The sequence below is a fragment of the Paroedura picta genome, chromosome 5 (assembly GCF_049243985.1).
Source record: "Paroedura picta isolate Pp20150507F chromosome 5, Ppicta_v3.0, whole genome shotgun sequence".
Lineage (NCBI taxonomy): Eukaryota > Metazoa > Chordata > Lepidosauria > Squamata > Gekkonidae > Paroedura > Paroedura picta.
The window spans coordinates 61,629,273-61,642,779 of NC_135373.1; positions in this window are offsets into that span (position 1 = coordinate 61,629,273).

Sequence of the window (13,507 nt, forward strand, 5' to 3'; positions counted from 1 at the left end):
GACAATATGCCAAGTGTAGGCCATCAACCATATCTGGCATGTGGCAGAGTCTCAAGAAACTTCCTGGCTTGCAATTCCTTCTTCCCTCCCTTTTTTTTTCTCCTTTTAAAAAAATGTCTGCCCCCATTTGGTTTTGTAAACAGATGCCCATGAACCCCAAGTGTAATCCTCTTGTCAACCAGCAATGTGAAACAGGCTTCATTGGAGGAAGTGGAAAGCAATGACTTTTAGAGGGCTAAAGAGGGCGGCTGGGGGAAGAGACAGTAAGCAATAGGTTGGAGCATCTCCCTAACACCCTTCTCAATGTTATCATTTACCTGTTATTTGTACAGACAAGGCAGGGTTATCATATTATCTCTAGATCACTGAGACTGACTGTCTTCTTCCTTTTCTTATCAGGATTAGTTGGAACTCTGGAAGCAACTGACAGCTTTTGTTGCTCGTATTGTTCTTGTGGTCCACAAGCTATATTAATATGAAGATCCCCTCACAATCATGGTATGAAGGCCCCCTAACCATACGGTGCTATGGGGCCCCTGGAACTGCAGGGCCAATAGTACATGCTACATGGGCTAATAGGATAAACCACCTCTGCAAATGGAACTAGCATTCCCCATTCCTGTTACAGACCACACCCCGCCTGAAATGCTACATGGCCCTTCCCAATCTCCAGGAGATTGTAGACTGTTGCAGCAGGAAACTTCCATTCTACCATTTTCCATTTTGTAAAATTTAGTCTGGATCCAACCCATTACCTGTAAAGACATAGGATTATACAGAATAAGGGATGGATTTATAAATTTCTAAAGTCCAAATTGTATAAATGCAATACAACTGATGGTTGGGGAAATGAGAGAAGTCTGGAGAAGTGATAGTTTTTCTTCAGGAATTTTGATACTAATGTGAAATGGCTGAATTCTGGAATGTGCCTTCTAACTCCATTCAGCCAAACTGAAGTTTAGGAAGCCTGGCATGAGAGCCACTTAGGTTAGAAGATGGCTGGAAGGGTTTACAATTGGATGACTAGAGTGCTAGAACACATAACCTTGTTTCAAACCTTTCCCCATTTCTCCCGACAACAACCCTGTGAAGAATTTTTTGTTGTTGTTTCACCTTTCTAAAAAAAGTAGTTTTCCCTCAGACCATCCTGCATGTCCATAGCTTTGCCAGAACTTCAAACTCGGATCTGAAGGATCTACGTCAACTTACAGAGAGGATAACAGGAATCCAACTTTATTTCATTTCAACTGCTAGGTGATTTTTAACTGAGCTGGTTTCCTGGATAGGTCAGTATATAAATCTAAGAAATGATAATAAAAATAATAATAAACAATGTCTTATGAATAGCTCCTAACTTTTCAGTGGATGACTATATAAAAGGTTCAGCTGTTTTGTCCAAGATTATAATATATTTATTTGGCAAGCTCACTCTCTGAAAGATTGAAAGGTCATCCTTTCTGATCTGGTAAATTGTTTTCAAGGTCACAGAAAGCATAAACCTTCACATGATTATACCAGTGAGACAATACCCAGCCTTTTACATTCCCAGTTGTGAGATTTCTGAAGCATGAAGTAGCATATTATTGTCAATGCAAGCCAATTTTATAAACTTTTTAAAAAGTGGTTACTGTAGACTCTAGTTGAAACCCAAATGCCAGTGCAGGTGATAGAGCTGTGGCTGCTGACTTTAGCAGAACCAGGAGTTCATCTTTCCAAACCCCAGAGTTTATTTCAGATATAACTTGGGTAAACCATTTAGATAAATCTACTCCAAAGCAATGATGAAAGGTCACCATCTCTCCCTCCTATATTAATTTCTGGCTCTTTACTGCATTTTTATGGAGTTTCAAAGTGAATCACTACTTTATAAAGCTGTTAATGCATTAAGTCTTTCAGATAATTATATACATAAAAGTGAAGGTTTCATTGCACATGCAGCCCTTGATTTAGTGAACCATGCAGGAAACTGGGCTACGTTGTCAGGATGGATCTGTAAATGCAGCCTCTTCTGCAGCAGAAATGAAAATGCTCTGTACAGTCTGTGACACACACCTCTCTTTTCTGAGGCAGAGAGGAGAACTCATTTGTATACTCCACTTTTCATTTCCTGAAGGGGTCCTAAAGCAGCTTAGAAACACCACCAATTAGAGGCTGCAATTCTTAACCACTACACCAAGTGTCTTGTGGATACCTTTCCCTTCTTCTCCCCATTATAGATACTCTGTGAGGTAGCTGGGGCTGAGAGAGTTCTAAGAGAACTGCTCTAAGAGACTAGCCCAAGGTCACCCAACTAGCTACATGTGAAAGAGTGGATAATCAAACCCAGTTCTCCAGATTAGAGTCTGCTGCTCTTTAACCACTACATAACACTGTGAAAAAGGAAGTTGAGAGGGGACATGATTGCCCCTCTCAGTATTTGAGTATTTGAGTATTTGCCCCTAAGTATTTGAAAGGTTGTCACTTGGAGGAGGGCAGTATGCTGTTTCTGTTGGCTGCAGAGGAGAGGACATGCAGTAATGGGTTTAAACTACAAGTACAACGATATAGGCTAAATATCAGGAAAAATTTTTTCACAGTCAGAGTAGTTCAGCAGTGGAATAGACCGACTGCCTAAGGAGGTGGTGACCTCCCCCTCACTGGCAGTCTTCAAGCAAAGGTTGGATACACACTTTTCTTGGATGCTTTAGGATGCTTTGGGCTGATCCTGCATTGAGCAGGGGTTTGGACTAGATGGCCTGTATGGCCCCTTCCAACTATGATTCTATGAGTTTTGTTGAGCCTACAAAATGGGAATGTGGTATGTTGTCACTGGCATAATGTAGAGACACATTCTTTTAAGGGACATAGAGGATGTTTAGAGAATATAGAGTTTACAGATAATATTTGCTGATTAGAAAGGTAGAGCTACAAGCAGCAAAAAGCATTAGAGAACATTCAGAAAGGTATGAGAATCCTGTGCTTTTTTGTCAATAAATTATTATATTTATTTTACTTTATGTGGGTGTGTCACTCATATGATTGAACTTATCACACGGTATAATCATCAGAAAGGCCAAAGCTGAAAGTGAGCTAAGATTGGCCAGGGAAGCCCATTGTAACAAGAAAAGATTTTTCAGTTATGTGCAGAGCAAACGTCAAGTAAGGGAGGCAATAGGCCCACTGTTGGGTGCAGATGAACTAACTCTAATGGAAGATGCAGAGAAAGCAGAAAGGCTTAGTGCCTATTTTACATCTGTTTTTTCCCATGCGTCAAAGGGTTTAGGCACATCTAGAGATAGCAGTAGCCAAAGGATAGTGTCTGGGTGGCAAGTTAAAATGGATAGAGAGGTTGTCGAGAGGTATTTAGCTGCAATGGATGAGTTCAGATCCCCTGGGCTGGATGAAATGCACCCGAAAGTGCTAAAAAAACTTTCCAGAGAACTTGCAGAACCCTTGTCCATCATCTTTGGGACCTCTTTAAGGACTGGAGATGTCCCGGGGGACTGGAAGAGAGCAAGTGTTATTCCAATCTTCAAAAACGGGAGGAAGGAAGACCCGGGAAACTACAGACCAGTGAGTCTGACCTCTGTTGTGGGTAAGATAATGGAGCAGATATTAAAGGGAATGATCTGCAAACATCTGGAGGACAATTTGGTGATCCAAGGAAGTCTTTTGATAAGGTTACCCATGATGTTCTGATGGATAAATTGAAGGACTGCAATCTGGATTTTCAGATAGTTAGGTGGATAGGGAATTGGTTAGAGAACTGTACTCAAAGAGTTGTTGTCAATGGTGTTTCATCAGACTGGAGGGAGGTGAGTAGTGGGGTACCTCAGGACTCGGGGCTCGGTCCAGTACTTTTTAACATATTTATTAATGATCTAGATGAGGGGGTGGAGGGACTACTCATCAAGGTTGCAGATGACACCAAATTGGGAGGACTGGCAAATACTCCGGAAGATAGAGACAGAGTTCAACAAGATCTGAACACAATGGAAAAATGGACAAATGAGAACAAGATGCAATTTAATAAAGATAAGTTTAAAGTTCTGCATCTGGGTCAGAAAAATGAAAAGCATGCCTACTGGATGGGGGATACGCTTCTAGGTAACACTGTGTGTGAACAAGACCTTAGGGTACTTGTGGATTTTAAACTAAACATGAGCAGGCAGTGTGATGCAGTGGTAAAAAACGCAAATGCCATTTTTGGCTGTATCAACAGGGGCATCACATCAAAATCACAAGATGTCATAGTCCCATTGTATACAGCACTGGTCAGACCACACCTGGAGTAGTGTGTGCAGTTCTGGAGGCCTCACTTCAAGAAGGATGTAGATACAATTGAAAGGGTACAGAGGAGAGCGACAAAGATGATCTGGGGCCAAGGAACCAAGCCCTATGAAGATAGGTTGAGGGACTTGGGAATGTTCAGCCTGGAGAAAAGGAGGTTGAGAGGGGACATGATAGTCCTCTTTAAGTATTTGAAAGGTTGTCACTTAGAGGAGGGCAGGATACTATTTTCGTTGGCTGCAGAGGAGAGTTCCCCCTCACTGGCAGTCTTCAAGCAAAGGTTGAATACACACTTTTCTTTGATGCTTTATGATGCTTAGGGCTTATCCTGTGTTGAGCAGGGGGTTGGACTAGATGGCCTGAATGGCCCCTTCCAATTCTATGATTCTATGATTCTATATGTTACATATGTTACATTGAATACGTAACACTCAAATCTGCAAACCTCTTTGTGCCTGTGCATCCTGTTAAAGACCCTGTAGGACGTACATTCCCTGCTTTGGCAGCAACTGGGAAATGATTACAAATTCAACTTGTCACAATTCTTCCGGGCCTCGGAAGTTTTTTACTGCGGGGGGGCGGGGAGACGGAGCCGCGGCCCGGCGCCATGGCCTGTGCGGCCCGGCACCGGGCCGAGGCCCGCAGGTTGGGGACCACTGGTCTATCCAGGGAAGCACGCCTGGCCTCGACCAGGGCCAGGGTCTTTTCAGTCCTGGCCCCTACCTGGTGGAATGAGCTCCTGGGAGAGCTGCGGGCCCTGCGAGATCTTCCATCATTCCGCAGGGCCTGCAAGACGGAGCTCTTCCGCCAGGTTTATGGTTGAGGACGAGGCTAACATCTATGCCCCCCCCCAGGGTTCCGGGACCCGGGACCTGGGATTGAGATTGGGGATTAGTACCATCAGTATCCCCTCTCCACCTGCTTGTAGTAGGAGGGGGAGGTTGATTAGCCTATCTTGCCAGGTTAGCTTGCTAACCGATAATGTTATATTGTAATTGTTGCTGAAGGTTTTTAATGGATTTTATTGGGGGTTTTAAAATGTTGTAACCCGCCACGAGCCGTAAGGGAGTGGCGGGCAATAAATCGAACGATAATAATAATAATAATAATAATAATAATAATAATAATAATAATAATAATAATAATAATAATAATAATAATAATAATAATACTCACATAGCTTTCTGCAGAGAATCCAAGCAGTCAAGCCTTTAAGTGTGTGTGTGTGGTTTCCATGCCAAGTGACCATCAGGAGACAAAGAGTGGGTGAAACAAACTCAGACCAATTCCACATGAGCAGAAAAGGTCAGGAGGGCAGTCATATGGAAGCAGGACTAATCCTCGCTTCTAAATGACATTGCCAGCAGGCCAGCCTCCTCCCGGGCCTAGTGCGTATAAGGCTGCCATTGTTCTGCTTTAAGGGAATGTGGATATTTTCTGCATTCCCTTAAGTACTGGCTCCTTCCAGGTCCAGCTCCTCCACATCCTACATAGGCCTAGAGAGGACAAAAAAACAAAGTCAGACTTGGCTTCATAGTACTTCACAGGGATGAGTGGGTCATTTTTTTGTCCATTTTTGTGCATTTTTTGAAAAAAAAATATAACCACCACCCCTCCATGTGGCAAAACTTTTCTGCCATGACAGCATCCCTCAGAGGAACACATTTCAGCGGCAGATCAGGTCCACCACCAAAATGTGTCCCCTGTAGGGATGCAGAAAGCAGCAGGCTATCTCCGCTGCCGAAATGTGTCCCCCATGGTGACACAATAAGTGGTGGAGCACGCTACTCTGCCACAATGCACCAGCAGTGCTCCAGAATGGTGCCTCTGATGTTGAATTGTCCTCAGTGTGAGTAATTCAGATTCATAGTACCTTTATTGGCATAAACTCAGTGTGAGTGTGAGTGAGGAAGTGACATTTGTGGGCAGCAAAGAGGCAGGAGGAAATTCAATGTGCAAATACTTTTCCATTAGGTATTATAATTACATTGTACTTATAAATGGCAAACATTCATTCATAAATAGCATATCGAAATGATATAGTTCTGTAATGCAAAGAAACATACAATACCACCAGCAAAAAAAAAAAAATCAGATAACCTTGACCAAAGCACAGTACAATCCTATCTGGGATTGTCCTCTTCCACCGAGCATGCAGCTTTGGAAGATCCAGCTTGGTGTAGTGGTTAAGAGTGCAGACTTCTAATCTGGTGAGCCAGGTTTGAATCTGTGCTCCCCCACATTCAGCCAGCTGGGTGACCTTGGGCTCACCACAGCACTGATAAAACTGTTCTGACCGAGCAGGAATATCAGGGCTCTCTCAGCCTCACCCACCTCACAGGGTGTCTGTTGTGGGGAGAGGAAAAACAAGGCGACTGTAAGTCGCTTTGAGCCTCCTTCGGGTAGGGAAACGTGGCATTTAAGAACCAACTCTTCTTCTTCAAAAATGGAGCAGAGCGAAAGGTAGGGGATATTGGCCTAGCCAGCCAGATCAGCCAAATCAACCCTGGCTGATCTGCAATCCAGCAAAAAATAAATAAATCAGAAAACCAAATTGACTGTAAAAAATATAAATTAACATGAAAAAATGAAATAAGGATTTTTTTTTTCATTTCTAAAGGAGGGAGGAAACATACAATAACTTAGCAAAATCATTTAGACATGTATTTTTTTTTAACCAACTCTCTTATAATCAGTTATCACCATGGTAGTGACATTTTTTGTCTCCTCTTACCTTTCAGGAGCATTTAGGGTCCTGATCACTAATCAATGCATGTGGATAACAGCCATTAAAGTTAATGAGATTTGCACGTAGAAATTAATGAGAGAATAAACCCCTTAATTAGATAACAGGCTGATTTTAGGAGGTGGATTACTGAATCATTATAGGGGCAATAGGAGACATGAGGAATATAGTGTTAATAAAATCTTGCAGGCAGCAATGTATTGATTTCCTTTGTCTTCTTACTTCCCATCTATCAGAGGCCCTCATTGGTTCTCAGCCTCCAGGCTTTGAAAGTTTATCTGCCATCAACAGATATATGGCTGAAAGAAATCTAGTATTCACTCATTGATTTTCAAAAAGCCTGTGGTCACTCTTCATCCTTAAATTCTGTTTAGCTAATTGAAATTTTAAACTTGATGTTGAACATACATGGTATATTTATTTATAGCCCACCTCTCCTACCAATGACAGCTCCACAAGGTAGTTTACAAAGATGCCATTTGCCTTCCCATGCTACATCAACAACTATTAAACAGCCTTGATTGACTTGCAAGAGGGCATTTTGGGCTGGAATAAGATGCGACACACAGTTATGGGCTATAAACAAGGCACAGCTTTATTACCTCCCCACAGGAGGGTTGGTGCAGCATGGGAGAGGGAGCCTGACCTAGCAGTCAACAGATTGCACCAATACCCGCAGCCTCCTGAGGCACCCTGGGGATCCACACCATTCCCATCCCTTGCCTACTGAACACCCTACAGGAGGCAACCTATGTGACAGGAGCCACCAAGCGCCCACCTCCTTTGGCCACCTGGCAATGAACCCCCGATCTCCCAGCCAGGTATGCCGTACTTGTTTACATGCCGCCTCATACTGAGGCCCTGAACCCCAGGGAGTCTGATCACCCACAAAACTCCCTGCCAACAGGCTCCATCCCATGCAAAACCTGCAGCTGTGATGAAATATTAACCACGAAACATCCACCACACACACAGCCTAGAGGCTGTTTACACATCACATAGGGTGGGAGGGAGGAAAGCTGCTCCATGGTGAGCTGGGCGAAAAGGCCAGGAACCATGTGTGAAGCACCTTTATAGGTGTCATGGGTTCTGCCTGTCTCTTTATGCTAAGTGTGCTGCATAAGCACAGCACTCACCCTGCACAGGCCAGAGGCTGGTCACCTCTTCCTCCAGCTCACCCTCTGCCATGTTAACCGGCGACGCAGTTGATTCCTTGCCACACATTGTTCCATGTTTGTTCTTTATGTCCTTTAGGTATGTCTTAGCCTATCAATGTGGGGGATTAACAACATTTCCCTTTAAAAGAAATAATCTTCTCTGTGCTGAAATCTGCTCTGACTTATATGGGTAGTCCTGCAAAGGAAGACCAAACTGATTTTGACACATCTTGGAGAAAACATGATGTGCCAGATGATTGGAAGTGGGCAAATGCTGTCCCCATCTTCAAGAAAGGGAAAAAGGAGGATCTGGGTAATTATCAGCCTGTCAGCTTGACATCTGTAGCTGGCAAAATTTTGGAACAAATAATCAAACACTCGGTCCTTGAGCAGCTGGAACTGAGAGCTGTGATTTGTAAGACTCAGCACAGGTTTCAGAAGAACAAGTCATGTCAGACCAACCTTATCTCTTTTTTTGAGAAAGTGACTACCTTCCTGGATCAGGGGAATGCCATGGACATAGTTTATCTGGATTTCAGTAAAGCTTTTGATAAGGTTCCACATGATATTCTTGTTCACAAATTGGTAAAATGCAGTATGGATCCTAATTCTGCCAGATAGATCAATAACTGGTTGACAAATCGTACCTAGAGGGTACTTATTAATGGTTCAGCATCTTCTTGGAAAAGAGTGACAAGTGGGGTACCCCAAGGATCTGTCCTGGGATCTGTGTTGTTCAACATATTTATAAATTATTTGGATGAGGGATTAGAGGTTATACTTATTAAGTTTGCAGATGATACTAAACTGGGAGGGGACTGAAGACAGCAACAGAATACAGGATGATCTTGATAAGCATGAGAAGTGGGTTAAACTGAATAAAATTAAGTTCACTAGGGACAAATGTAAAGTTCTGCATTTAGGTAGGAAAAAACAAATACACCAATATAAGATGGGGGAGACTTGTCTTGGCAGTAGCATGTGCAAAAAGGATCTAGGAGTCTTAGTAGACCATACATTGCACATGAGTCAGCAGTGTGACTCAATGGATAAGAATGCAAATAGGATTTTAGGCTGTAACAAATGGAGCATTGTGTCCAGATCATGGGAGGTGATGCTACTGCTGTACTCTGCTCTGGTTCGGCCTCACATGGAGTACTGTGTTCAGTTTTGGGCACCCAGTTGAAGAGGGATGTTGACAAACTGGAACGTGTCCAGAGGAGGGCAACAAAGATGGTGAGGGGTTTGGAGACCAAGACGTATGAAGAGAGGTTGGGGGAGGTTTGTTTGTTTAGCCTAGATAGGAGACAAGTGAGAGGGGATCTGATAACCATCTTCAAGTATTTAAAAGGGTGCCATATGGAGGATGGAGCAGAATTGTTCTCTCTTCCCCCAGAGGGACAGACCAGAATGAATCAGATGAAAATAATTTAAAAGAAATTCCATCTAAACATCTGGAAGAAGTTCCTGGCTGTTAGAGCGGTTTCTCAGTGGAACAGGCTTCCTCGGGAGGTGGTGGGTTCTCCATCTTTGGAAATTTTTAAACAGAGGCTAGATAGCCATCTGACGGAGAGGCTGATTCTGTGAAGGCAAAGGGGTGGCAGGTTACAGTAGATGAGCTATTGGGATGTGAGTATCCTGCATAGTGTGGGGGTTGTACTAGATGACCCATGAGGTCCCTTCCAACTCTATGCTTCTATGATTCTATGATTTTTTCTGAACTCCCTTTTCTGTAAGTTGAAACAAAAAGCCAGAAACTAAACAAGTTGATGGGTGGCATTTCAGGTGTTCTAATATAAGGATGTCACTCACATGCACAAAAATGAGTAAATAACAGAGCCATCCTAAGCATACTCGCACCTTTCTCGGACCATTAACTTAGTGGGTTCAGAAGGGTGTCATTCTATGTAAAATGGCACTGTAATACCTGCAATCAATCATATCTCAAAAACTTCCCTCAGAAATGGTTTAAAATCAATCCAATGAAATGTGGGGAGACTACAAGCAGTCCTCCCTTTTAATCCAGGTTGAAGATCCATAAGAATAATTTGTTATGGTGCATTTTGGTAGGCATATGTAGATCATTGAGCATAAAATGAATGTATGTCAAGTATAAATATTCAACACATTTTTAGACAGCAGTCTTAAACTGGTCTTAAACTTAGCATCCTACTGAGGTCTATTTAATTGGGTTTAAAGGTATACATTGTTCATTTATGATTTTGTGAACAAATGGAAATAAGAATTGGTCTTGAAAGGTTTTTGGCCACCATTTTGGCTTGTTGAGGAAAACCCCAGCCAATGCAGAGGTCTCAGTTTTTCATTGAATAAAACATAAGGATAATCGTGTGAGGGAACAGAACAGAGAAAATTGAGGCATATCTTCCTTTTCCCTCCCAGCTTTAATTGAGCAAACATTAGTGGGAGAAGCAGGGAGGGGTCTTCTGTGTTATGTGGGTCAAACTAACTTGATGAATTTCCGATAATTTCTGCTAATGTAGATGGATTACATGAGTAAAAAGTTAATTTACTGGTGTTTTCTCCAACACATGAGCAAGTGAAAGGTGAAAGTATTTTCATCACTGAGTTGTCCAGTTTAGAATGGTCCATTGGCATTGATAGGACCTAGCAGCATTATTAGATAACTAGAAAGTAAGCCCGCAGCCGTTTTAATGCAGTGGGCGCTAGGGAGGCAATGGAGTAGGGCGGGGTGGGTGTGCAAGCTGGGGGCAGTGAAGGCGCGTACTGGAGGCTGGGGATGGGGTGGCCTGTGTAGCTCCGGCGGCGTGGACCTACCGGAGTCGTTCGTCTCGTGAAGGTGAGGAGAGCATTGTTGGGGGGGCCGGGGCGGCGGCAGCACTGCTAGGGCGGCGTCTGGCGATAGCCTTCTTTCAGGCCGGGGTCGTCGTGGGCGCAGGTGGAGGGTGTTGTGGCTCCGTGGCTGTGGGGGAAATGGGTGGCAGGTGATGTTTTGGGGGGGCGGCCGCACGGGCACGTCCTGGAAGGCAGGCAGGAGTTCTTGGTGGCAGCGTTCTTCGTGGGGGAAGGCCGGAGCGGCTTGGGTGTTGTAGGTGGGATGGCCACGGGGTCGCGGGAGCCATGTAGGGTGAGCGGGCGTGGTTGCGGTCGCGGCTGGGGCTGGCAGCGGGCGCTCGTGGGCGCAGGGTCAGAGGCGGATTGTGGCTTTGTGGGGGATGGCCGGAGCAGCTCGGGCGTAGCTGGTAGGGTGGGCGCGGGGTCGCGGGAGCTGTGTGAGGTGGCCGGGTGGAGTTACGGTCACAGCTGGGGCTGGCGGCAGGCGCTCCTGGGCGCGGGGTCAGTGGCGGTCCATCGGTGTCAGGGGCTGGGGCGGTAATGGCGGGCAGGCGCATGGTCGCGAGTTGGTGGCGCGGATCAGGAGGCGCTTTGCGCCTCCCGATACATCAGTGCATTGGCAATGGCCCAATCGCGAGCCGCTGGTCCGTTGCCGCCAGACTGACAATCGGAGGGCCCAATCGGCAGGCACTTCATGCCTGCCGATTGGGCCCTCCGATTGTCAGTCATGAGGAAGGGGCCTATCGGCACCCTTCCTCATCATGGACAGGGCCCGCCTTGAGTGCCCTTAGCGGATTATTTAATCCGCTCCGCAGGAGCGGTTAAAGATACTAGCCATTGTAATGTTTTGGGAATCTCTGTTTATGGACACATAACTCCAAAGTAACAAAACTCTTAATGTGGTAGTATCCTTTGAAATACTCCTTTGTTCTTCAAGACAATCTAGCTTACTGAATGGCATTTCCAATGTTAGGTTCTATTCAGCATAGAACTTGCAGCCAACTGGACACTCTAAGATCATAATTCTTGTTGATGCAGGACAGATGCTGTTGCTTTGGCATCTATACTAAGATCTGGGATAGAAGTCTATGCTAGACCTCTTAATACCCCAAATTTTGGCAGAGTTTTAGTAGACTGGAATGAAACAATTCTGTCCTGGGCTCTGCAGACAGGCTCAGCCAGGTCACCTCTGGAGCAATGCCTTCTGGTGCAGCCAGAAGTTGGAGCAGGTACACAGGCTTGCCCCTGGTGGACCCGTCAACCCAGAAAGGCATCTTTCCCAAACATCAGCCTTGGCTATCCTGCTGGCAGGTTTTGAACTCCTGTGGTTGCACAGTACTTTGACCGGCATCCTACAAAGAATTATTGTTCTTAATGCTTGTTTCTGGGATGGGGTACTTCTGCAGCCAGTCAAGCATTTTGCCTTTTTGGGACCAGGATGCTGCCATTCCTACCAAGTAAGGGAAGCTATAGGTCCAGGTCCAGGGGCTGGTGGTGATGCCTCCCTTGAAGGGTCAGGTGAGATGGCCTCCTGTGCTGCTGGACCATTGTCAGTAGTTGCCTCAGCAATGTTAGGCTCTCCCTAGTCTCCCTTATCTGGAGGTCTTGGTTTTTCAGGCTCTTTGTTTGAGGATTATGAGTCACTTAGATGGTTGGAATGGGTCATAACAACCATTTTGAAACCAAAGAATCAAGAGTCATCAAAAATAGGAAAATGAAATGAAGAAGAAAATGGCCTCCTCCTTGTGTCTACATACCAAACATTTCCACTTTAAAATGAGCTAATTGAAACATAAATATTTGCATTGCAAAGGGATATTCATACACCCATAACATGCAACTTTGCAACAATCTACTCAATGTATTTCTTTTCATGTTGTTAGTAACTCTGGCTCACTTGCAGGTTTTTAAAAAAAACCTCTTATTTTAAGGGCAACACTCTTTTAAGTGGGACAATTTGTAATAAACAGTATAACTTCCATCATTTTTGTAGACCAGTAAAATATGCTAGATCATTGTTAATCTGTTTTCAGCAGCAACAGATGAAACAGCTTTGTCATTGATTAAGGGCTTTTCCATCTTTTGTTCTTTTAAAAAAGTATGAGAAATACTGGCTAGCTGAGAATGAATTGGTTCTGAATTCATTGATCAATAAACAGAAGGAGATCCATCTTGTAGCACATTAGCAAACCGTTTTCAAGGAGTTTGTGCGGAGAGTTCAGTTCCACAACCCAGAAAGTCACAGAGTGTATATTCAATGCAAGCAGAATATATTATGAATATGGGATAAATTATGCAAATACTAGTTGGCCTCATAAATCAGCCACACTGGATTTACTGGACACAGTCAGCATTAGCAGAAGTGGCAACAATCTATTTGATAGGATATCATCCAAGCTATAGGGAGGCAGTCAATGAAACTTATTGAACAAGATTACTAAAGGGAGGGTCTCGGGACTGGCAAGTTAATTTACTTCCAGTTTGAATTAGGATTGAGCCAATTTTTTGAAACTCATATTGA